The sequence below is a fragment of the Protopterus annectens genome, chromosome 4.part0 (genome assembly GCF_019279795.1).
Source record: "Protopterus annectens isolate FY-2018-M chromosome 4.part0, PAN1.0, whole genome shotgun sequence".
Taxonomy (NCBI): domain Eukaryota; kingdom Metazoa; phylum Chordata; order Ceratodontiformes; family Protopteridae; genus Protopterus; species Protopterus annectens.
The window spans coordinates 1731965564-1731990832 of NC_056733.1; positions in this window are offsets into that span (position 1 = coordinate 1731965564).

Sequence of the window (25269 nt, forward strand, 5' to 3'; positions counted from 1 at the left end):
GAGTTTAGATTTCTTTATCTATTTAGATTTAGTTGAGTTTAAGTTTGAGAGGGGCCTTACACTGCCTTGTATACTCACAAGTAGTTTGAATTAAACATTTCTCCATAAAAGGTTACCTTAAAAATCTCCCCAATACACAGTTACACAAAGACCAAATAGCTTTTGCATTAAGGAGTACAGCTATACAAGTACAAGTAACACCATAGTAGCTAGCCATTAACACTTATAGGATCATAGAAAGTTACTAAACTATTGGACCTGAGGCCCTTAAAAGCCTACGAAAGAGTTTAACCCACATTTGGATAAGTCAGCACCCAAACAGGTGGAATCCTAGGGGTGTATTTTCTGTTTCCCATCCAGTTATCCAGGCTGCGATTGAAAAGTGATAATGGGGTACTCTGCTTGATGTGTAGAGGGAGTCTATTCCACAGATGGGGGAGTCTCTGGGACACAAACCTGTCCCATCAAGTCTTATTGATGTCAAAAACCAGGTTGAGGTTGCGCCCATGTATTACTCCAGTTTAGCTTGACTTGCGGATATGCAGCAGTCCCATCAAGGTGAGGTCTGAGATTGCTTTGTATGTCAGACAGAGGCCACCCCTGAGGAATCTGTATGAAGCTGAGTAGAAGTCCAAAAACCAAAGAATGGCAAACAAAAGGCAGAGGACAAAGTAAATTTACTCTGTAAACTTTTACTAAAAAAATACACGATAAACATGAAGTGCTTTTCGTCTTGTTAAATACAAAGACTTCTTCAGATGCAAGTAAAACCTATCTTAAAACATTTTAAATAGATGAATACATTGTCATGTGATCCCAACCCACCCAGTGAAATCCAATTACGGATCTATACATGTTTTACACTTAAAGACATCAGTTCTATTTTACACTTTAGTACCATTGCTTCTTTCAACAATGAAGAATATATCCTACCCACTCCACTTATTGTACCATACAATGACTAGTACATTCCCTTTAAGCAACAATTACTATCAAGGACACAAAAGAAGTAGAAAAAATGAAAATACAAGGAAATTAAATAACATTCTCATTCTAAGTGGAAAACAAGTAGTCTATGTTACAATAAGGAATCATGCTGTTTACAATAAAACAACCGAGAACAACTTTAACTTGACATATGCACCAATTAAGTGCTGACCTTATCACTCCCAGCACTTGGTCTCAACTCATATGTGGTTAATACTCTAGTCATCTGTGTAAAGTTTTAAGTTTTAATATACTAGAAATTGTGCATGTTTCATTCAGTCCTGGGAAATTGTATGCGTTCGTCAAAATCTGCCAATATATCTCTCTTGCTTCTAATAGTAATGTACAAGGACCCCCTCTTGGGTCCTGGGGTATTTGGTCGATGACCATGTATCCAAAATTATGTGTGTTGTGTTCCATTACATGTTTGGCTAGTGCATTGTCCAGTTTACTTTTGCCTATGGCATACTGATGTTCATAAATGCATTCCTTGAACTTACGTTCAGTTTTGCAATATAGTAAACTGGACAAACCTTGCATCTACCCAAATAAATGATCATCCGAGAATTACAATCAAACCTGTAGTTGACTTTGTATCTGATGTTCCTTACAGTAAAATTGTTTGTTGTATCCATCACTTTACACTGTGAACATATGCCACACCTAGACATACCTACATTTCTTGACCCTTCCCTCATTTTGTTTTCCAGTAAGCTTTTCAAATTTGATCTTTTACGGAAAACAACTCTAGGGTGAGGGCTTAAAATTTCACCAAGTGATGAATTGTTGTTTGTTAACTCCCAGTTCTTCTTTACTATACTCAAAAAAACTGTGTGTTTCACATGTAAAGGTGGAGACCAAGCTCAAATGAAAGTTATTTTTATTTGTTGTAGTAGGTGCAGCTGATTCTCTAACCTCCATGTTGTTCTATACCTCAGAAGAATTACCTGGGGACTGTATTAATGGTTGATATAATCCTATGTCTCTTTTATAGGTGACTTCATGTATGAGGTCATCGACTAAGTTGTTTGGACATCCCCTGCTTGTGAACATACTTTTCAGAAGCTGACATTCAACCCTAAAATCAGAAATCTCTGTGACCATCTTGGCTGCCCTTATCAGCTGACCTTTGACCACTGCACGTTTTTGGTGAAAGGGGTGACTACTAGAAAAATGCATAAAGGAGTTAGAGTACATCTCCTTTCTAAATAAGGTGGCTGTATAACCTTTTTTCTGTCTATCCTTTCTGAGCAGTACATCCAGGTACGGTATTACGTTGTTGTCATATTGATGTGTGAATTTCAAAAACTTGGTTGTACTGTTAAAATATGACACAAGGTCATGGGCTGCAACATGGTCACCTCTGACTATGATGAAAATATCATCCAAAAATCTACAATAAAAGTGAATATGTTGATTAATTTCCACATTTGTTTGGATGTAGTCATTTTCCCATTTCACCATAACCAAGTTGGCGAAACTGCCACCACAGGGGGACACCATGGTGACGCCTACCTTTTGGAGGTAATATTCTTTTCCAAATATTAGGTAGTTCTTAGACAAAATAATGACCAATAGTTCACTATTAACAAGATTTCTGAATCAGTTGCTCCCCTCTGTTTTAGAAACAACATTACCCACTCAATACCTGTTTGTTGCAGAATTGAGGGGTACAGGTCCTTCACGTCGACTGTCAGGAACCCATACTCTTCTTTGAAACCTAAGTTGTTAATTTGTTCCAAGAAGGACCATGAGTCTTTACAAATTCATGGAACTCTGTCCACGTTTTTTTTTTTTTGAGTATGTGGTCGACGGCTTTGGCACAACCATACATAATGGAATTATGTCCATTGACTAGGGGACTCATTGGTGGGTTCATAATATATTTATGTATTTTCTGGATACCAAATAATAAAGGTGTCTCTGGACTGGGAATTGTCGTGAAATTGTAGACCTGTATGTCAATACTACTATCAATGAACAATATATCCTCTGATTCTGTTAGAGGCAACATTTACTTCATTGAAGGATGCATGTTGGTATGTTGTATGGATGTAATTCCATTACGTATGGTTGTGCCAAAGTAGTCAACCTCATGCTCAAATAATAAGTGGACAGAGTTCCATGTATTTGTAAGGACTCATGGTCCTTCTTGGAACAAATTAACAACTTAGGTTTCGAGGAAGAGTATGGGTTCCTGACAGTCGATGTGAAGGACCTGTACATCTCAATTCCACAGCAAACAGGTATTGAGTGGGTAATGTTGTTTCTAAAAGAGAGGGGAGCAACTGATTCAGAAATCTTGTTAATAGGTGAACTATTGGACATTATTTTGTCTAACAACTACCTAATGTTTAGAAAAGAATATTAGCTCCAAAAGGTAGGTGTCACCATGGGGTCCCCCCTGTGGTGGCAGTTTTACCAACTTGGTCATGGCAAAAATGTGAAAATGACTACATCCAAACAAATGTGGATATTAAACAACATATTCACTTTTATTGTAGATTTCTGGATGATATTTTCATCATAGTCAGAGGTTATCATGTTGCAGCCCATGGCCTTGTGTCATATTTCAACAGTACAACCGAGTTTTTGAAATTCACACATCAATACGACAACAACGTAATATTGTACCTGGATGTACTGCTCAGAAAGGATAGACAGAAAAAATGATATACAGCCATCTTATTTAGAAAGGAGACATACTCTAACTCCTTTCTGCATTTTTCTAGTAGTCACCCCTTTCATCAAAAATGGGCAGTGGTCAAAGGTGAGCTGGTAAGGGCAGCCAAGATGGTCACAGAGATTTCTGATTTTAGGGTCGAATGTCAACTTCTGAAAAGTATGTTCACAAGTAGGGGATATCCAAACAACTTAATCGATGACCTCATATATGAAGTCACCTATAAATGAGACATAGGATTATATCAACCGTTATTACAGTCCCCAAGTAATTCTTCTAAGGTACAGAATGACATGGAGGTTAGGGAATCAGCTGCACCTACTACAACAAATAAAACTAACTTTCATTTGAGATTGGTTACCACATTGTCATGTGAAACACACAGTTTTGTGAGTATAGTAAAGAAGACCTTGGAGTTAATAAACAACAATTCATCACTAGGTGAAATTTTAGGCCCGCACCCTAGAGTTGTTTTCCGTAAAGCATCAAATTTGAAAAGCTTACTGGAAAACAAAATAAGAGAATGGGCGAGAAATGTAGGTTTGTTTAGGTGTGGCATGTGTTCACAGTGTAAAGTGGTGGATACAACAAACAATTTTACTGTAAGGAAAATCAGATCCAAAGTCAACTACTGGTTTGATTGTAATTGTTGGATGATCATTTATTTGGCTAGATGCAAGGTTTGTCCAGTTTACTATATTTGCAAAACTGAACATAAGTTCAAGGAACGCATTTATGAACATCAGTATGCCATAGGCAAAAGTAAACTGGACAATGTACTAGCCAAACATGTAAACGAACACAACACACATAATTTTGGATACATGGTCATCAAACAAATACCCCAGGACCCAAGAGGGGGTCCTTGTACATTACTATTAGATGCAAGAGAGTTATATTGCCAGATTTTGATGAACGCACACAATTTCCCTGGACTGAATGAAACATGTACGATTTCTAGTATTTTAAAACTTAAAACTTTGCACAGATGACTGGAGTATTAACCACATATGAGTTGTAACCAAGTGCTGGGAGTGATAAGGTCATCACTTAACTGGTGCATACTTCAAGTTAAAGTTGTTCTTAGTTGTTTTACTGTAAACAGCATGATTCCTTATTGTAACATTGACTACTTGTTTTCCACTTAGAATGAGAATGTTATTTAATTTCCTTGTATTGTTTTCATTTTTTCTGCTTCTTTTGTGTCCTTCATAGTAATTGTTGCTCAAAGGGAACGTACTAGTCATTGTATGGTACAATAAGTGTGGCGGGTAGGATGTATTCTTCATTGTTGAAAGAAGCAATGGCACTAAAGTGTATAGTAGGACTGATGTCTTTAAGTGTAAAATATGCATAGATCCTTAACTGGATTTCACTGGGTGGGTTGGGATCACATGGCAATGTATTCATCTATTTAAAATGTTTTAAGATAGGTTTTACTTGCATCTGAAGAAGTCTTTATACTTAACAAGATGAAAAGCGCTTCATGTTTATTGTGTATTTTTTTAGTAAAAAGTTTACAGAGTGGATTTATTTTGTCCTCTGCCTTTTGTTTGCCATTCTTTCGTTTTTGGACTTTTGAGAAGTTTGTTTTGTTTGCCTATTTTCTTGGAGATTTTTGTTTTTTTAATAGTAAACATTAGTGAGGGCAGTGGTAGTAGCAGTCCGCTACTTTTATCCCAGACACCTCAGCAATACAGTGAACTTTCAGCATTGCTGCAAGTGCTAACTCAATGACTTGAACACATGTTAGCTCGACTGGATTCGTTAGACCAGCAACACCACGAAAGTTTAGTTGTTAATAGCGGTAATTTAGTTGGTTCTGGTGCTCATAATCTGTTATACTCAAACATTTCTTCTGGCAATTTATCTACGGGTCAAGGAACTCGGAGCTAGGAGCCAGCGGTAATTAACCGTAATCAGGCGTCAGCATCTATGGGGCTTACTAATGCATCAGAGCCAGTGACAGTACTGGACATCCATAACTGACTCAATGTCAACATTTCACTCACGCAGGATGGTGACAGCAAGCACCGTAATGAACCGACACAAGGTAACAACAATATTGGATATGATATTATCTCTAAACTTAAAGAACTTGACCATAAGCTTCTTAAAAGTAAGAAACTCCAGCTTGAAGTTTCTTACTTTAATGAATGTTTAAAACATGAGATTGTCCCTAATGGTCTCAGGAGTTGGCAGTACCCAAATGGGTTAAAAAAAAAACCTCTGCATTTTATATGGAACTGGTTGAGCATTTCAATCAACAGGGGCTTGTGATGCTAAACATCATGAAGAAGCATTATTGTCAACAAATAGAGAGTTTAGCCCCTGAAATCATGTCTCTAAACCAAGAAAGTTGTAAACAGAAAGATTTTATCAGATATCAGTTTGGATATAAAAGGTGTTTCAGCAGTATAGACCAACTCATTGAGAAATTGAAAGCTATTAAACATAAAAAGTTAAACCGGGACATCTTAGCTTACTGGAATGGGACAGCTTACCCTGACACACCCAACATACAAAACCAGAAGAATACTAACATTAGGAGTGACAACAAATGAGACGAATAACACTGTGAACTTGAACGTTCAGTCCTAAATGACAACCAACAGACTGCCAGTAGTAGTGACCTGAGTAAAATTCGGTCACCTGTGGTCACAAGGAGTAAGGCACCTAAAGGAAATAATTCCAGCAACAATAGAAATGATTCCCAGACCGACAATAATGCTGGAAATTTTTGGAGGGGCCAGAATGTTTGCACAACACGTATCAGAAAAAGCAAGCACAATCCAACAGATACCCACTGAAGAACAAAACGTAGAAGGAGGAGAAGCCTTGGAGAATCAGTATCCATTGTCTAAAATTCTACAAAATCAAATAGGTGACTTTAAAGTGTATGATTTTTCATTTGTAGCAATCGACAAAGATTTGATAGAATTATTTGCCAAGGGAAGTACTTTTGTTCCAACAATACATCTAAATGTGGCACGGGCCATTATTGACATTAAATGTTTTGTGTGTAAAGCCAATTTCAAGCTTATGTTCAACAATGACACTTTGCAGTTGGAAACAAAATTTAGAATAGTGAGTGCGTTTAACCCACCATTACATCCAGTACTCGCTTTATTTGAGGGTGTTTGTGAGTTAGACATTCATTCACTTGTACAGGACAGGGGGCACAGTAAACCACAGTATAATATGAGTAAGGAAGAGAAAGAGGTCTTGGCTATGATACGTTCTTGTAAGGTCAGGTGTATGAAACCTGACAAGGGTGGGGGTTTGGTTATCATGGACAGCTGGGACTACGAGAAAAGGATGCATAGTGTGTTAGATAGCACAACATACCAACATGCATCCTTGAATTAAGTAAATATTGCCTCTAACAGAATCAGAGGATATATTGAGGAATTGTTTATTGATAGCAGAATTGACATACAGGTCTACAATTTCATGACAATTCCCAGTCCAAAGACACCTTTATTATTTGGGATCCCGAAAATACATAAAGATATTATGAACCCACCAATGAGGCCCCTAGTCAATGGATGTAATTCCATTACTTATGGTTGTGCCAAAGTCGTCGACCACATACTCAAAAAATATGTGGACAGAGTTCCATGTATTTGTAAGGACTCATGGTCCTTCTTGGAACAAATTAACAACTTAGGCTTTGAGGAAGAGTACGGGTCCCCAATAGTCGACGTGAAGGACCTGTACACATCAATTCCACAAAAAACAGGTATTTAGTGGGTAATGTTGTTTCTAAAACAGAGGAGAGCAACTGATTCAGAAATCTCATTAATAGGTGAACTATCGGGCATTATTTTGTCTAACAACTACCTAATGTTTGGAAAAGAATATTACCTCCAAAAGGTAGGTGTCACCATGGGGTTCCCCTGTGGCAGCAGTTTTGTCAACTTGGTTATGGTGAAATGGGAAAATGACTACATCCAAACAAATGTGGATATTAAACAACATATTCACTTTTATTGTAGATTTTTGGATGATATTTTCATCATAGTCAGAGGTGATCATGTTGCAGCCCATGATCTTGTGTCATATTTCAACAGTACAACCGAGTTTTTGAAATTCACACATCAATATGACAACAACGTAATATCGTACCTGGTTGTACTGCTCAGAAAGGATAGACAGAAAAAAGGTTATACAGCCACCTTATTTAGAAAGGAGATGTACTCTAACTCCTTTCTGCATTTTTCTAGTAGTCACTCCTTTCACCAACAACGTGCAGTGGTCAAAGGTCAGCTGGTAAGGGCAGCCAAGATGGTCACAGAGATTTCTGATTTTAGGGTTGAATGTCAACTTCTGAAAAGTATGTTCACAAGTAGGGGATATCCAAACAACTTAGTTGATGACCTCATACATGAAGTCACCTATAAAAGAGACATAGGATTATATCAACCGTTATTACAGTCACCAGGTAATTCTTCTGAGGTACAGAACGACATGGAGGTTAGGGAATCAGCTGCACCTACTATAACAAATAACACTAACTTTCATTTGAGCCTGGTCACCATATTTTCATGTTAAACACATAGCTTTTTAGTATAGTAAAGAAGAACTGGGAGTTAATAAACAACAATTCATCACTTGGTGAAATTTTAGGCCCGCACCCTAGAGTTGTTTTCCGTAAAGGATCAAATTTGAAAAGCTTACTGGAAAACAAAATGAGAGAAGGGTCGAGAAATGTAGGTATGTTTAGGTGTGGCATGAGTTCACAGTGTAAAGTGGTGGATACAACAAAAATTTTACTGTAAGGAACATCAGATACAAAGTCAACTACAGGTTTGATTGTAATTCTCGGATGATCATTTATTTGGCTAGATGCAAGGTTTGTCCAGTTTACTATATTGGCAAAACTGAACGTAAGTTCAAGGAATGCATTTATGAACATCAGTATTCCATAGGCAAAAGTAAACTGGACAATGCACTAGGCAAACATGTAAACAAACACAGCACACATAATTTTGGATACATGGTCATCGACCAAATACCAGAGGATCCAAGAGGGGGTCCTTGTACATTACTATTAGAAGCAAGAGAGTTATATTGGCAGATTTTGACAAATGCATACAATTTCCCAGGACTGAATGAAACATGCACGATTTCTAGTATTTTAAAACTTAAAACTTTACACAGATGACTGGAGTATTAACCACATATGAGTTGTGACCAAGTACTGGGAGTGATAAGGTCATCACTTAACTGGTGTATACTTCAAGTTAAAGTTGTTCTTAGTTTTTTTATTGTAAACAGCATGATTCCTTATTGTAACATAGACTATTTGTTTTCCACTTAAAATGAGAATGCTATTTAATTTCCTTCTATAGTTTTCATTTTCTCTACTTTTTTGTGTCCTTTATAGTAATTGTTGCTCAAAGGTAACGTACTAGTCATTGTATGGTACAATAAATGAGGTAGGTAGGATGTATTCTTCATTGTTGAAAGAAGCAATGGCACCAAAGTGTGAAATAGAACTGATGCCTTTAACTGTAAAACATGCATAGATCCTTAAGTGGATTTCACTGGGTGGGTTGGGTCACATGACAATGTATTCATCTATTTAAAATGTTTTAAGATAGGTTTTACTTGCATCTGAAGAAGTCTTTGTATTTAACAAGACGAAAAGCATTTCATGTTTATCGTGTATTTTTTTAGTAAAAGTTTACGGAGCAAATTTACTTTGTCCTCTATCTTTTGTTTGCCATTCTTTGTTTTTTGGACTTTTGAGAAGTTTGTTTTGTTTGCCTATTTTCTTGAAACTGAGTAGAAGGACAGGACTTTTAGCCTATCTGTGTTGGGTCCATCCAATAGGAAACAAGTACAAATTTAACAATCTATAACTATGCAATTGCACTTCCTGCTTTTTCTGCAGCCAGTCTGATGGACACTGGCATCCTGAGGCATTGTAGCAATTGTCTCATGGGTACTGATGACTAACGAATTCTAAAGTAAGCTGATTTGGTATCCGATAGATATAGTTATACAATGTTACTGAAGGCAGGGGTCTCCCTTACTGACAGAAATAACACCAAAAGGGTTATTGGTAATACACACAGTACGCCCACTACATATTGCATGGATACGTTACATAGATCTACATATGCTGAGGCTTTTAAATGTAACCTTTCCAAACCATAAAGGTCTTCAAGGCATATTACAGAAGAGAAGGATCGTCAGCAACCTCTAAAGCATTCTTTTGAAACAGCACGCATCAAGAGACATATGCCATCATCACAAAGTGTCTCAACCTCTAAGCCAGAGGGAGAAATTCTACACAACAGTACATCTGGTAATAGAAATAACACTAAGTGTTTCTTTTAAAAGTGCAACTTACAGTGCAAATATCAGCAACAATTTTCTTAAGCATCCTTTAAGGCTTCACCTAATGTCATGCAATAAAGTTCCTTCCATGTATTGAAATACTGTGTACCCTCATAATTACTAGCAAAGGACTAACAGTGTATCCAGCATAGTGTACTGCAAGTGGACTACAAGCGTACATTAATAATGTTATTTTCTTACAGTCACTTGTCATTTCACACCATGATTCACTAAAAATGTAAGTCTTGCATTTTAGACCATAAGTAGGTGGTAACAAGAAGCATAGAGAAAGACTTGAATGGAATAACAGAAAATAGTTGCTAGCAACACTCGTAATGAAACATATATCGACTGTACATTTCTATTTAAAAAAGAAGTAGCATGAAATGCTCACCAGACAGAGTACAAGTCATGCTATTAGAGAGAGGGTAACCTAACTCTTAAGTGATTAATGATCACGAAGTTGGAAATGTTATCTTTTCTTCATCTCTATGTGAGATGCATGCAGATAAATTACTATATATAGTGTGTTTAGCATACATTTTGATGAAAAACAAATCTCTCAGCTGTCCAGTTTTTCACAGAATGTCCAGATTTTTGCCTCATATGTTTGGTCTGTTCCTCATTAAATACTGATTTTCTGCCAAATCAGTGGGATGATTTGCTGACTGATGCCACTAAATAATGATATGCATTTGTGTTTCAGACTTCATATCCTTCAGAAAAATGCATGCTAAGACAAATCTTTTTATTCTAGCAACTTTTCAAGTTTACAAGAGCAATATTTAAAATCTGTCCCTATTTTGGGACTTTTGTCTTTTCATTGTGTCAGGCTTTGTCCAGATTTTTTTTCTTCTAAGAGGTTTAGAGGTATGATGAAAAAAAATAACCATTACCGCAAACTGAACCATTATTGCTAATGGTACAGCATTATGGTGACTCAGTGTCTTCATTTCAGCTTCATTTCTGCATGGAGGAAAAAATTCTAGGATTCACGGCTCACACAACAGATCTGGAGACAGTTAGAATTGTGGATAATGAAGACAGATGTCTTAGCAATTAATAAACAAAAAGTAATACAAATACCAAGGAAACTCCTGGGCAGTATAGTTCTAGTACAGTATGCACATATGTACAAGGGCAGTGCCGTGACAGCTGCAAAACTATTTAGAGGGAAATTAAAACAACCTGGGATTATGGCTGCAGCCAACAAAAGACTGCCCCAAACTTCCAAGTCTTGTCTCTATCCACTTCTCAGTTAATGAAACATTGGTGTAAGTGTTACTGGCATCTCTCCCCCCATCTTACACCACCAAAATTAAGTCACTTACAGCTAGTTCTCCTTCTCCCACACAGCAAACACTGACCAAAAGAAGCAAAAAAGTATTAATCACTCTTCTTGTCAGAGGTGTGGGCAGATTAAATTTACCAATTCTTGTGACTGTAAAAGCAGTTACTTTGGGAGAAAAATGTTAGCAAGATAAAGTTTTTACTACCCATTTGGATGTCTATATGTACATGTGCACACTGTATGCTTGCTGTTAAGTAAACATTGTAAATATATATAAAAAAATCTTGATTTCAAGGGGCCACTCGGGAATTCTTGGTATTCCATTATTTTAGCCTCAAAACCAGGAAATCCCGAGGAATTCAGTACATTTGAGAGGTATGCATGGACCTACTTTCCAGTTCACAAAATTAGGGTCTATATTTCAATGTGGGTGCAAGTTATGGCCCCCAGTACCTCAGGGAAATAGGCTATGGCATTAAAAGTTTTCATGGTACTAGCTCTCTCTTCTGGAGTATGTGGAAGCAACATATGGTCCCCCATATGTTGAGGCATTGCATTAAGGAGCTGGTGAAGTATTCTTTAGATAAAAGCCTTTAAAGCCCCTAATCCTCACTTTTTACTCTGTAGACTACTGAAGGATCCCTGTATTTAAAATGTGTAACACTGCACATACCTAAATATCTACCTGGATGGTTTATCCATGATTCCCACAAGGCCTGCTATAGAGACAGAAAATGTTTAATATTTCCTGTATGGTGTCCCTGTTTATCCAGCAGTGTTCCACTATTTAATTTCATCAAACCTGTGGAAGGCCAAATGAGTTCTGAAAACTACACCTTTGAGGGCAGCAGCAGCAACTTCTATCACAGCTTCTTGCAGAGGCATATTTATAATGAGCTCAACAAATCCTATTTTCTTTTAAGTTTTTCTGAAGCTGTATTTCAGCATATGACTGTGTTCCCTGCTAAAGCATGTGTGACAGATTTTGTATATTTTATATGTTTCTGAATCGCTCCACCATTGTTTTAGTTCGCTTCATTAGCATACAGCATTGCACATTATATGTTTAACAGAATACAATTCTACTATCCCTTGTTTTTGAACTGGCCTCAACATTTACTGCTGTTTCCCAAATTGCACACTCCTTGCTTATCACTGCTTGTTGCATACAAGAACTTAACACAATGAGCAGGTGTTCAAGAATGTTGGCCAGAGTATTTTCTTCTGATACTGAATAACCTAAATTCCCATTGGTAACTATAGAACAAGAAAGCATTTGATATATTTTGTGATGTGAACCAAAAAGTAAATGTTATTTTGTTTATAACCAATGTGCAGCTTAAAGTGTTTCATTGTCAGAAATGGATAATACTATGACACAGTTATCTCACGTTATGCACTTTTTACCTGATATGGTTCTACAACAACGTGTATAATATGATACATGATAACTGACTTAATGTTTTTAATATTTTATTATATCTGGTTTATTGTTTGCATATCTGCTGTTTTGTGATTCATGTTTGTCTTCTTTGGTGTTTTGTGGAAAAAACACCTAAATACAATTGAAGTTGAATTGTTTACAGGGGATAATTGTGCAGTACTTGTTAGATTTTTGCAGGATCCCATATCCTGAAGCATATCTGTTCTGCATACAAAATATAATTTTATGATGTTAGTTGCATGAATGCACATTGTGATGAGATATCAGTAATATGCTGTCGAGTTGTGGTGTTAACCTGTATGAAGTCTCAGTACTTCTGTTGCACTGTGCTGCTTTGAAACTACTCCCTGCTTCTTCACTATTTGTTTTTTTCATTTTTAACTTTCTTTTTTTATTCACTTCTTCTTTTAAACTACTGCTGATTTCTAATAGTTCCATTACATACAGCAACAGAGTCAGTGAAGATTTTTCATTTCTTGATTTGTTTTTAAGTTAATTTTAACAATCTGTATCAGCTTTAGCTAAGGTCTTTAAGCATCCTAGTACATAGTTGCACGACATTTTTCAAGTTAAGTGGACTAACTGTTGATATTAAACACTAGTTTCTTTCTTAGTTGGGAGTGTGTGTCAGACTAGCTCAGGAATTGTGCTTGCATTAAGGTAGTTTTGGCTCATTTAACACAGAGCTGAGAGTCTAAGAATTCCCAAGCTGCTATTTCTGGGTTCTTTTAAAACTACTGATGACATCTTGTACAGCAACAAAGATAAGTGAAGACTTTTAATTTACTGATCTGTTTTTAAGTTCATGTTTGCACTCTGTATCTGCTTTAGCTTAGGTCTTTAAGCCTGTATAAGTAATTTGTTTACATAGTTGCACAGCATGTTGATAGTTAAGTGAACAAACTGTTTGTATTTAACCCTAGTTACATTCTTATGTAGGGAGTATGTGTCAGTCTAGTTCAGGACTTGTGTTTACATTAAGGCAGTTCCACGAGAGTCGATCAGAGTTAAGGGTACAATAGTTTATCACTCATACCCACCCTGTTGTAATTATGTTCTTAAACCCAGGGTACCTGTTCCTGCCTGTCCTTTATGATAACTTGACAACATAATTCCCTCTCACACCATAACTTTTGGCTGTTAACAATAAGCTTATAGATATCATTTTGAAAAGTCTCTATTCACCAAGCTAAGTGACATTTGATTAGATTGTTTGACACTGAGTTTATTGATACTGATTGCAATGTTTTAGTGCTTAATTGGTGAGTTTAGATGTCTTTGTCTATTTAGATTTAGTTTTGTTTAAGTTTGAGAGGGGCCTTACACTGCCTTGTATACTCACAAGTAGTTGGAATTAAAATTTTCTCCATAAAAGGTTACCTTAAAAATCTCCCAAGTACACAGTTACACAAAGACCAAATGGCTTTTGCATTAAGGAGTACAGCTATGGAAGTACAAGTAACAACATAGTAGCTAGCCATTAACACATATAGGATCATAGAAAGTTAATAACCTATTGGACCTGAGGCCCTTATAAGCCTAGCCAAGAGTTTAACCCATGTTTGGACAAGTCAGCACCCAAACAGGTGGACTCCCAGGGGTGTATTTTCTGTTTCCCATCCAGTTATCCAGGCTGCGCTTGAAAAGTGATAATGGGGTACTCTGCTTGATGTGGAGAGGGAGTCTATTTCACAGATGGGGGAGTCTCTGGGACACAAATCTGTACCACCAACAAGTCCTATTGATGTCAAAGACCAGGTTGAGGTTGCACGCATGTATTACTCCAGTGGAGCTTGAATTGCGGATATGCAGCAGTCCCATCAAGGTGAGGTCTGGGATTACTTTGTATGCCAGACAGAGGTCACCTCTGAGGAATCTGTATGAAACTGAGTAGAAGGACAGGACTTTTAACCTATCTGTGAAGGGTCCATCCAATAGGAAACAAGTACAAATTTAACACTCTATAACTATGCAATTGCACCTCCTGCTTTTTCTGCAGCCAGTCTGATGGACACTGGCACCCTGAGGCATTTTAGCAATTGTCTCATGAGTACTGATGACTACCGAATTCTAAAGTAAGCTGATTTGGTATGCGATAGATGTAGTTATACAATATCACTGGAAGAAGAGGTCTCTAAAAATTGACACAAATAGCACCAAAAGGGTTACTAGTAATACACACAGTACGCCCACTACATATTGCATGGATACGTTACATAGATCTACATATGCTGAGGCTGTTAAATGTAACCTTTCCAAACCATAAAGGTCTCTAAGGCATATCACAGAAGAGAAGAATCGTCAGCAACCTCTAGAGCATTCTTTTGAAACAGCACACATCAAGAGACATATGCCATAATCACAAGGTGTCTCAACCTCTAAGCCAGAGGGAAAACTTCTACACAACAGTCCAACTGATAATAGAAATTACACTAAGTGTCTCTCTTAAAATTGTAACTTACAGTGCAAATATCAGCAACAATTTTCTTAAGCATCCTTTAAGGCTTCACCTAATGTCATGCAATAAAGTTCCTTTCATGTATTGAAATACTGTGTAACCTCATAATTACTAGCAAAGGACTAAGTGTATCCAGCATAGTGTACTGCAAGTGGACTACAAGCGTACATTAATAATGTTATTTTCTAACAGTCACCTTGTCATTTCACACCATGATTCACTAAAAATGTAAGTCTTGCATTTTAAACCATAAGACGGTGGTAACAGAAGCATAGAGAAAGACTTGAATGAAATAACAGAAAATAGCTGCTGACAACACTCGTAATGAAACATATATCGATTGTACATTTCTATTTAAAAAAGAAGTAGCATGAAATGCTCACCAGACATAGTACAAGTCATGCTATTAGAGAGAGGGTAACCTAACTCTTAAGTGATTAATGATCACGAAGTTGGAAATGTTATCTTTTCTTCATCTCTCTGTGAGATGCATGCAGATAAATTACTATATATAGTGTGTTTACCATACCTTTTGATGAAAAACAAATCTCTCAGCTGTCCAGTTTTTCACAGAATGTCCAGATTTTTGCCTCACATTTTGGGTCTGTTACTCATAAAATGTTATTTTCTGGCAAATCACTGAAGTCAATAAATAATGATATATATTTGTGTTTCAGACTTTATATACTTCAGAAAAATGCTTGCTAAGACTAATAATGTTATTCTAGCAACTTTATAAGTTTACAAGAACAATATTTAAAATCTGTCCCTATTTTGGGACTTTTGTCTATTGACAAATCCTACTTGTCAGTGGTTTGCACTGTGCACTAAATGTCTGCATTTGTCATGCTTTATTGCTTCATGGTTAAATACTTTACAGACTACAATAGCTATGTACTCAAAAAAGGTACTTGTTAAACAGCAAAGCATAAACGTCACACCAAATGTTCACCCTGCAATGTGAATGTAGTGGGGGGTTTTTTGCACTGTTTAATATTAAATTTAGAGACAAGTGGTAAAATTATGGGGGTAAATTATTCTAAATATGTAAGAGTGATATTTAAACTATCTCCCAGTCCCTGCCCTGAGGCTGGACACTCACCCCCATTATGTTTGGCTTTATTTCTGATTGTTTTGCAAAGAGATTATTAGATATGCTGTTTGCACCTGTTTTGGCTGTTGAAAGCAATCTCCCAGTTGTAAGCCTCTAGTCAGTCTGGTGTGGTGTTGCTAGGGGTAGTGTATCTCATCAGGATAGCTAGAAGGAATGGTTTTTACTTTGATCTTGTGTGGCTTTATGTGTCTGATTTAGACCCTGTTTTATAAATTTGATTCAAAAGTAAAGATGTCAGTAGTTACACATTTGAATATAATCATTAAACCCCCAAGCCAGCTGCCCTGAGCTTTTCTGTGCCTTCTTGTCTGTGTTGTTCATTGACCGGAGAGGATGATGCTATAATTTTATTATACCAAAGGAGCTCAAAAAAGTGTTTTTGTCTCACCTGATGCTAGACCTGTAGTAACACCAGGTTCAATAGTGCAAGAAACTGTACATTCACCATCTCCCATTCTAAAAGGAAAGCAGAGATGGCACTGGTGCACAAAATAAGAAAAGGAAAAGATGGAAATTGTACACTTTTTTCTCATTAATAGCTCTTTGTTAGTAAAATATCATCATTATAATTAAGAGATGAAGTAAAGTAGCTTTTTATTTATTTATTAAAAAAAAAACAAGCAATGTCAAGGAAGAAAGATTGTCTTTATTCCAAGCTGCACCTGAAATGCCATCCACAAGCAGTGTAACTAAGGTCTCATTGGTCAGGCATTCTAATGGACAAGCAGAGGAAGGGATTCTGTCTAAAGAGAAAAAAGAAAGAAAGAAGGAAAGAAAGAAAGAAAGAAAAGGTAAGAGACATTCCTTTCAGTCATATGATATATCACTTTATTGGTAAAAAGATTTGCAACTTAATTGCTGTCTTCTTGCTTAGATTTCATTAAGTTAATTTATTTTTAAGTGAAACTTCTTTAGGGAGGGTAGTGTGAGTTAAGAGTGAAACAAAAGGTGAAATGGAAGTGACACTCTGCAGGATGGTGGTGCTGTTCTACACACAGAAACAACTACTCATTAAAGGCAGTATGCCACATTAATGTGCATTTCTGAAAGATATTCCTTGGGATTCAAAAAGCCATTTTTTTTGGTGCATGAATAGTGCATCAGCTCCTGCACAGAATATGGCTGACGAGTGATCCAGTAAACAAAGCTGGGAGCATGCACGAGCCTGCTAGCACCATTCTTACATAGATACCACTGAATTATGCTAATTACCTCATTTGGTGGTGAACAGCATGCAAATGAGGTGAATTAGTGATTCAGCAAGCAGGCAGGTATCTGTGCAAGAACAGTGTTAACTGCAGAAATGTATTCGGTTACTAGAAAGAAGTATTTTGATACATTTCTCACCCTCTTCCCTACTTTATCAGTCCTGCTGATGTCATTCCCCTTATCAACACCTTTGGCAAGTTGTCAGCCCAGTAAGCTCTGTAGCGCATGTGATAACTGCATAACATTATAGCACAAATAACTAGATAGGCAGGAGTTCTAATCTCAATATTGGCAAGTGTGTTTGTGTGTATTTGTGTGTGTGTTTGCGTGTTCTTGAGTGAGAATCCTATACTGTGTGGGTTATACCATTTTGAGTTGTGCAGCACCCTGTACACTTCCCATCACCCTACTTTACTAGGCCTGCTCTATACTGTTTGGGTTATAACATTTTGAGTTGTATACCACCCTGTACACTTCCCATTACCATAATTTACTAGGCCTTCTGATGACATTCACCTTAGAAGTACCTTGGGGCAATGTGAAATCATATAAGCTCCATGGTGCATCTGATAGCTGTGTAACACTATAGTAGCAACAATAACTAGATAGATAGGGGTTATAATCTCAATACTGGCAGCTGTGTGCATGTGTGTGTTTGGGCAAGGATCATGTCCTGTTTGGCTAATACCATTTTGATGAGTGTACCATCCAAGTCTGTTTACCACATCCTGATAGCATTACTTTATATAGCATGGTGATGGTGCCTGCCTCACATACAGCATGTTAAACCATTGTACAGGCCATAGCAGTCCTCTGTACAGATGTCTGTGGAGTATCCAGATGTTTGCAACCTATATGTGGTCCCTTTCCCTTAACAATGCCCATGTTTAAGTTCATAGGTTCATATGTTCATACTAGGCTATCTGCCCTAGGGCATTTATAAGCCTAGCCAGACTGTGTTTGGCTTTTGCCACCCATTTTAAATGAATTTTGCTATGACCTCTTTCGAGGTTAGTATACTCTGCCTCTGTCTAACAGTGACACAGAAGTGATACCTGGTGTAAACCTACAATCTCCCATCCACTCGTCAAGATTCCTCTTGAAGAGAGTCAATGAGGGACTCTGCCTAACCTGGACTGGGATTTTATTCCAGAGTGAAGGGAGCCTCTGGGTTATGAATCTGTCCCTCCAGCATGTCCTTTTTATTTCAGTGCTGAGGTTCAAGTCTCTCAAGCGCATAGCTCGATGGGATTTGGATTTTCTGAGGTGCAGCATGTCCATTAATTCCAGGTTGGACATGGCTTTATACGTCAGGCACAGATTGCCTCTGAGCAGGCGATATGCCACTGAGTAGAGCTGGAGTTTCTTTAACCAGGCAGCATATGGCATCTGTTTGAGCCCTTTGATCCTCTTGGTGAGGTACTTTTGGGGTCTTTCCAATTGCTGCAGGTGTCTGGTAAGGTACATCCCAAAAGGGGCATTGTACTCAATTATGGGCCTGATGAGGGATGAGTAAAGAGGCACAATGACCTCCCGTGATCTAGATGTGAATCCCTTCATGATTAGGTGGGCTACATAAAAAGTTTTTTTAACCACTTTGGCCACATGGTTGTCAAATGAGAGATTGCTATCAACTTGGGTACCCAGGTCTCTAATTACTTCTTCCGTACTTAATGGATTACCACCTATGTGGTAATTTGTGGGCACTTTGTTTTTGCCAAAGGGGATGACTATACACTTTTTTTGCGTTTAGCTTGAGGCCATGGCTCTGGCACCAGTTGTCTGTTTCTATGAGGCCCTTTTGTAGGATGCTTGTGTCAGCTGGAGAGTCGATTATGGCACCCAGTTTGCAGTCATCTGCGAACTTGGTCAGCCACAGTCCTTCCGTGTTAGCCTGTACCTCCGAGAAATATATACCAAACAAGAAAGGTCCCAGGACTGAGCCTTGTGGGATGCCACTTGCAACTGGTTTGGAGTCTAACATGGCTCCAGCAATTCTAACCATGTGGGTTCTGTCCTTGAGCCAGTTTGCAACCCATCTAGTGACATAGGGGTTTATATTTAAGCTGGTGAGCTTATCTATAATGCCCGAGTGGGGTATTGCATCGAAGGCTTTTGCAAGGTCCAGGTAGGCTGTGTAGACCACTTTCCCCTCATTAATGGCCTTGATGACTGTTTCAAAGAAATCAACCAGGTTTAAGAGGCAGGATCTGCCTTTAACAAAGCCGAACTGGGTAGGATCCAGTGTCTGTAGGTCCCCAATATCTTTATTTATGAGGTCCATGATGATCCTTTCCATAGCTTTGCAGACCAAGCTAGTCAGGCTTATGGGGCGATAGTTTCCAGGATCCGTTAAGGCACCACCTTTGTGGAGAGGGACCACTGTTGCCGTACGCCACTCTTTGGGTACATATCCTGTAGTAAGGCTGAGATTGGACAGTAGTTTTATGTTTGGGTTTAGTTCTTCTTGGAGTTCATGTAGCATGCAGCCCAGGACACCGTGTGGTCCCGTTGATGCTGTTTTTTTTTTGCTTTGGAGAGGGCGGCTCTTACCTGAGCATCTGAGATGTCAGGGGGGCAGCACTCTGCTGGGATGGATATTTGCCCTTTTGGTGTGGAAGGGGGGAGAAGTTTGTGCTGAACCTGTCAGCTAGGATGTTGGCAATGTCTGTGGGTTTGGTGTATTTTTTGTCATTTTGGACTAATTCTGAGCATATCTGGGAATTCCCACCCAGGTTCCTAACATAACTAAAGAAAGCCTTATGTGTGATATTGTTACCAAATCAGCCACAGTAAGTGTAGTGACACACATTCCAGGATCAGGTATCATACCTGACTGAAACATCATGCTGATACAATGTCTGCTACCCTATCACTTGTCCAGGCTTCTAGGAGCAATGCATGACTCCAGATGCTATTTCTGGTGGGTTAGATCATTATCCATGAAGGCATTCACAACATTACATGTTGTAAGAGGTAATGGGTTATGTCCCATGCATATAATCAATATGAGGCATGTCATGTGTATGTGGTATTACAGTACATCAAAGTGGATATGTAGGTTTACTAATCAGTCTATTGCCAACTGTGTTTGTGTTACTGTATGCATATCCCCTGTGTCAGTCCTTACTGTGTGTATGTAAAGGATATATCATTTTGTCTCCCTGTTCCACCCTGTGAACTCAGGAATACATTCCACAAACCTGTTATACACAGTATCATGCATGCCCTCACCAACTGCATCAGGGTAGTGTGTATGGGAAAGAAAGGGCAAGGCCAATCGGTGTTGACAGGTGAATCTGTTGCAGTTAATGTAATGACTATGCTTGTGAGGGACTTGCTGACAGTACTGCAGTAACCTGTTTTGTATGTTTGAGCATGTGGTACTACACAGCACTGAGGTGACCTATCTGTGACAAGGTGCTGTGTGTGTCTTGAGATGACCTGCCTGTGATGCAGATGTGTGTGTGTGTGTGTATGTATATACACAGTCACACCATGTGGGTGCCCTACACAGGAGTATGTTGGACAGCTGTGGACCGTCCATGGCAGGCTGTCCAGTTCACCATTTCCAGCCATGGACATGACAAGTGGTCCTGGCAGGGGTGTCACTGGCACCATCAGGCCCAAGGCCAGATGCAGTACTGCTTCCTGATGGTGACTGCTGTCTGCTGGATCTGTGTCCCTGACAAGACCATCCAGGACCACATGCCCATGGCCTGCTCCAGTGTGATGTGGACAGCAAACTTCCTTTCATCATGATGGTGTCACTGCCACTACAGGAATGTGAAGGTGCATGGTCCCGTAGACTCTCAGCTGTTGTTGGTGCTGACCTACATCCACATGGCTGATGTCTATCTCCCACCACATGCTGTAGCACGACATGCCATTGTCGAGGATTGTCAAGGTCTCACTCCACCATCTATTCATGACTTCAGTATTTTGACGTGTGGCCTCAACAAGGTCATGTATATCGCCATGTAAATCAGCAAGGGGTGCATCCAACACCCTGAGTATTTGTCTGGTGTTGCTATCACTATGTGCCTATGCATCCATGACAGCCCAAAACAGGCATCTGGTGACACCTGCTGTGACACTTGCAACAGCAGGTTGATGAGCAGCAGTCCTCCTGCGAGCACCCCTGTCCATCCATCTATGTGGGACCTTGCCTGCATTCCGGGTATGGCCAGTGTCTGCACTCACACCTGCCATAGTCACCACAGTAGCCTGTTCCATGCCACCACCCACCAACTGTCCATCATCTGTGGCTACTGGTGATGGGGTATGTGTGGGCATTGTCACTGTGTGTGGGAATGGTGTGGACAACAGTGGGATGCTAACCAATGGCACAGATTCAGCCCCTGATAACCCCACCTGTACCTCACTATTCCTATCATCATTGTCAGAGTCTGCAAAGACACTGACATCAGTTTCTAAACAGGAGGGATCCCAAAACCAATTGCCACCTGTGAGGGAAAGACAATATATGTACATTAATGCCTGCATTTTAAGGTTGGCTGGCACACACACACAAACACACACACACACACACACACACACACACACACACACACACACACACACACACACACACACCACACACACACACACCACACACAGACACTTACAGGTGATGTGGTACTAATCTGTTACACAGACCTCAAATGACCTAACTGGTAACATGCATGACACACAACCCTCAACAGCATGCATTGCAGCCAGTTTTACTCCATGTAACTAACAATATAGAGCTCTGGGATACATGAGTAGTGCTAGTAGGTGATGCCCTTCCCCCAGCACAGACTGCACCTATGTACACATTATTGCTGTTCACCTGTATAGCACAGTGACAACTACTACAGAACATGCTTCACAAGTGTACAGATCTTTGCAGAATGTGTAGATGTCTTGCTCATGTGTTTGATTTGTTTCTCATAGCCCCTGTGTTTGTCTGATACATAACTGGGATGATCTGAGGAGTGACATCACTAATTAATGACATACATTTAAGTTTCAGACTTCCAAAGTAGCAATAAATGTATGGTCACACAAATCATGTTACACCACCAACCATCTAAGCTTACAGTAGATGTGATAAGTGTACACACCCCTGTTAGCATGCCATGTTCTTGTAATATATAAAATGAAACCACAATAATGCATTCAAAAATATTAGCTATCTTTCATGTGACATATGACCTGTGCAATCCAATTGATAAACAATTGTGTTATGTGTAAAATATAATGAATGAAATATGTACAATATGGTGGTTGCATAATTGTGCACACCCTTAAAATTATACTTTTTTGAAGCAGCTTGTAAGTGACTTACAGCATTCACTGTTCTTGGGAAGGTGTCTATCAGCATGGCACATCTTGACTTGGCATTATTTGGCCACTATTCCTTGCAAAGGTCTCTCAACTCTGTCAGATTACAAGGGCAGCTCATGTGCACAGCCCCCGTCAGGTTACACTGGCATTTTCTATCAGGCTTATGTCTAGGCTCTGGCTGGGCAAATCTATAACCATGAGTGTGTTCAGGTGGAATCATTCTTAGGTAGCTTTGGATGTATGCTTCGGGTCTTTGTCATGTTGAAGGTTGACACCTCCCCATCCTCAGCATTCTTTCAGACACCTGATGGATTTGGGCCAGATGTGAGTGTTATTTGGAAATGTTCAGTATTCCCAAAACCATGACTACAGGCCCAGTTCCAGCTTTGGAACAGCATCCCCACAGCAGGTCAATGCCACCAGCATTAATCATCATGGGGATGGTGGTCTTCAGGTGAAGAATGGTGTTGATTGTGCACCACACATACCTTTTGGTGTTGTGGCTGTGAGGTCGATCCATAGTCTCATTACACCATAACACATTTTCACACATGCCTTTGGGAGCGCTGTATTGCAAATTGTATCCACCCCTGGATGTTTCTTGGTGTGGGGAAATGCTTCCATCTTCTGACCCTACCCCATAGGCCAGACTTATGCAGAATACGGGAGATATTTCTCACATGTAGTACACACCAGTACTTGCAAGAGATTCCTGCAACTCCCTCAGTGTTGCTGTATGTATCCTAGCAGCCTCCCTGACCAGGTTTTGACATGTCTTTTCATCAGTTTTGGAGGGACATCAGGTTCTTTTCAACAACACTGTTGTCCCATCATATTCAATCCACCTTTTGATCACTGTCTCCACTGTTTTCCATGGTGTATGCAATGCTGTGGTAATGTTGTTGAACCCTAATCCTGACTGATACCTTTCAAATATGAGATCCCTTTGCTGCTTTGTAAGCTGTCTGCAAGCCATGGCTGTTGCTGTTGCAGGGAACTGAGCAAATGTCATGAATATCCTACTTTGACAGCAGACTGTTATTCAGTGTTATTCAGAATGCCTTTACTTGATGGCAGGTGTGTACCCAAGCAGACTGAATGCTGTCAGTAAATCACAGAGCTAATCGAAGGAAGGACACTCAGCAAACTTGGAGCTATAATATATAACATTAAGTATCCTGTTTTTTGTTTATTTTGTTCTTTATTACTTTGTTATTTATAGCACTTTGTGTACTGTGTATTTTTTCTAGCTAGTTTCACTGTGTGTGAGGTATTAACTGGAAATTGTCCACTCTTATTAAGCATCTGTTGGGTTGTTTGTTTATGATAACTTGTTGCAGTTAAACTCTTTTTTCTAGTGGCTCCTTTAGCTGTTTAAAACTTTCATTTAAAGGCTTACTGCTGCTTTTCAGCTGTGAGTAACATTTCTGCAGTTTGTTTACCACCCTCCCTCCCTGTTGGCATAGTGTTTTTATAGTTGCTGGCTTTGCAGTTGCCCACCCCAGGTGTAAATTTGATCTGGCACCCTCCTCCCAGTCTAGTGTCATTACCTCATTCTACCCAGTACTGTGAGACCATTTGAGAAGGCCAATCAGTTTAGTTTCTGCTACTCCTTTCTCTCTTTCCTTTCTCTCTTTCCACAAAAAAAAAAAATGTATCTGCTTTTATTGTATTTGTGTTTTTTCCTACTTTATTTTGCTTTTGCGTCATCTTAAAAGTACTCAATTGTATGTATTACTGCTTGGTGTAACTCCTTCTAAGCCTTTTAGTTTAAGCACTTGGACTTCAGACCAGTTGTTTTACATTAAGAAGGTTTGTGGTCTGCACTGTGGTGGCAGGACAGGTAGCTTACATCCTTCTAAGTTGGGAACTGCTGATTGAGGGCTCAGTGTCTGTTATTCTAAAAGTGTATTAATTCTGGTTTAAGCACTTGGGCTTGAGGCCAGTTATTTTACATTAAGAGGGTTCGTGTTCTGCACTCTTGTGGGAGGAGAGGCTGGACTCTGTCCTTCTGAGCTGGGAATTTCTGGTTAAAGGCTTATAGTGCCTGCATATTTGAACTGCTTCTTACTGAAATTGGTACACCTTGTTTGCTGTAGCATAGACTAGATCCAGGCCTGCTGAATCTAGCTTTGTTTGTATAACTTGAGCTCTAATCCTGGCATTCTTTAAAATATTCAGTTGTATTTATTACTGCTTGGTAATAACTTGATTAAAATGTAGCTATTATTTCTAAGTCTTTTGGATTAAGCACTTGGGCTTCAGACCAGTTGTTTTACATTAGGAAGGTTTGTGGCCTGCACTGTGGTGGCAGGACAGGTAGCTTACATCCTTCTAAGTTGGGAACTGCTGATTGAGGGCTCAGTGTCTGTTATTCTAAAAGTATATTAGTTCTGGTTTAAGC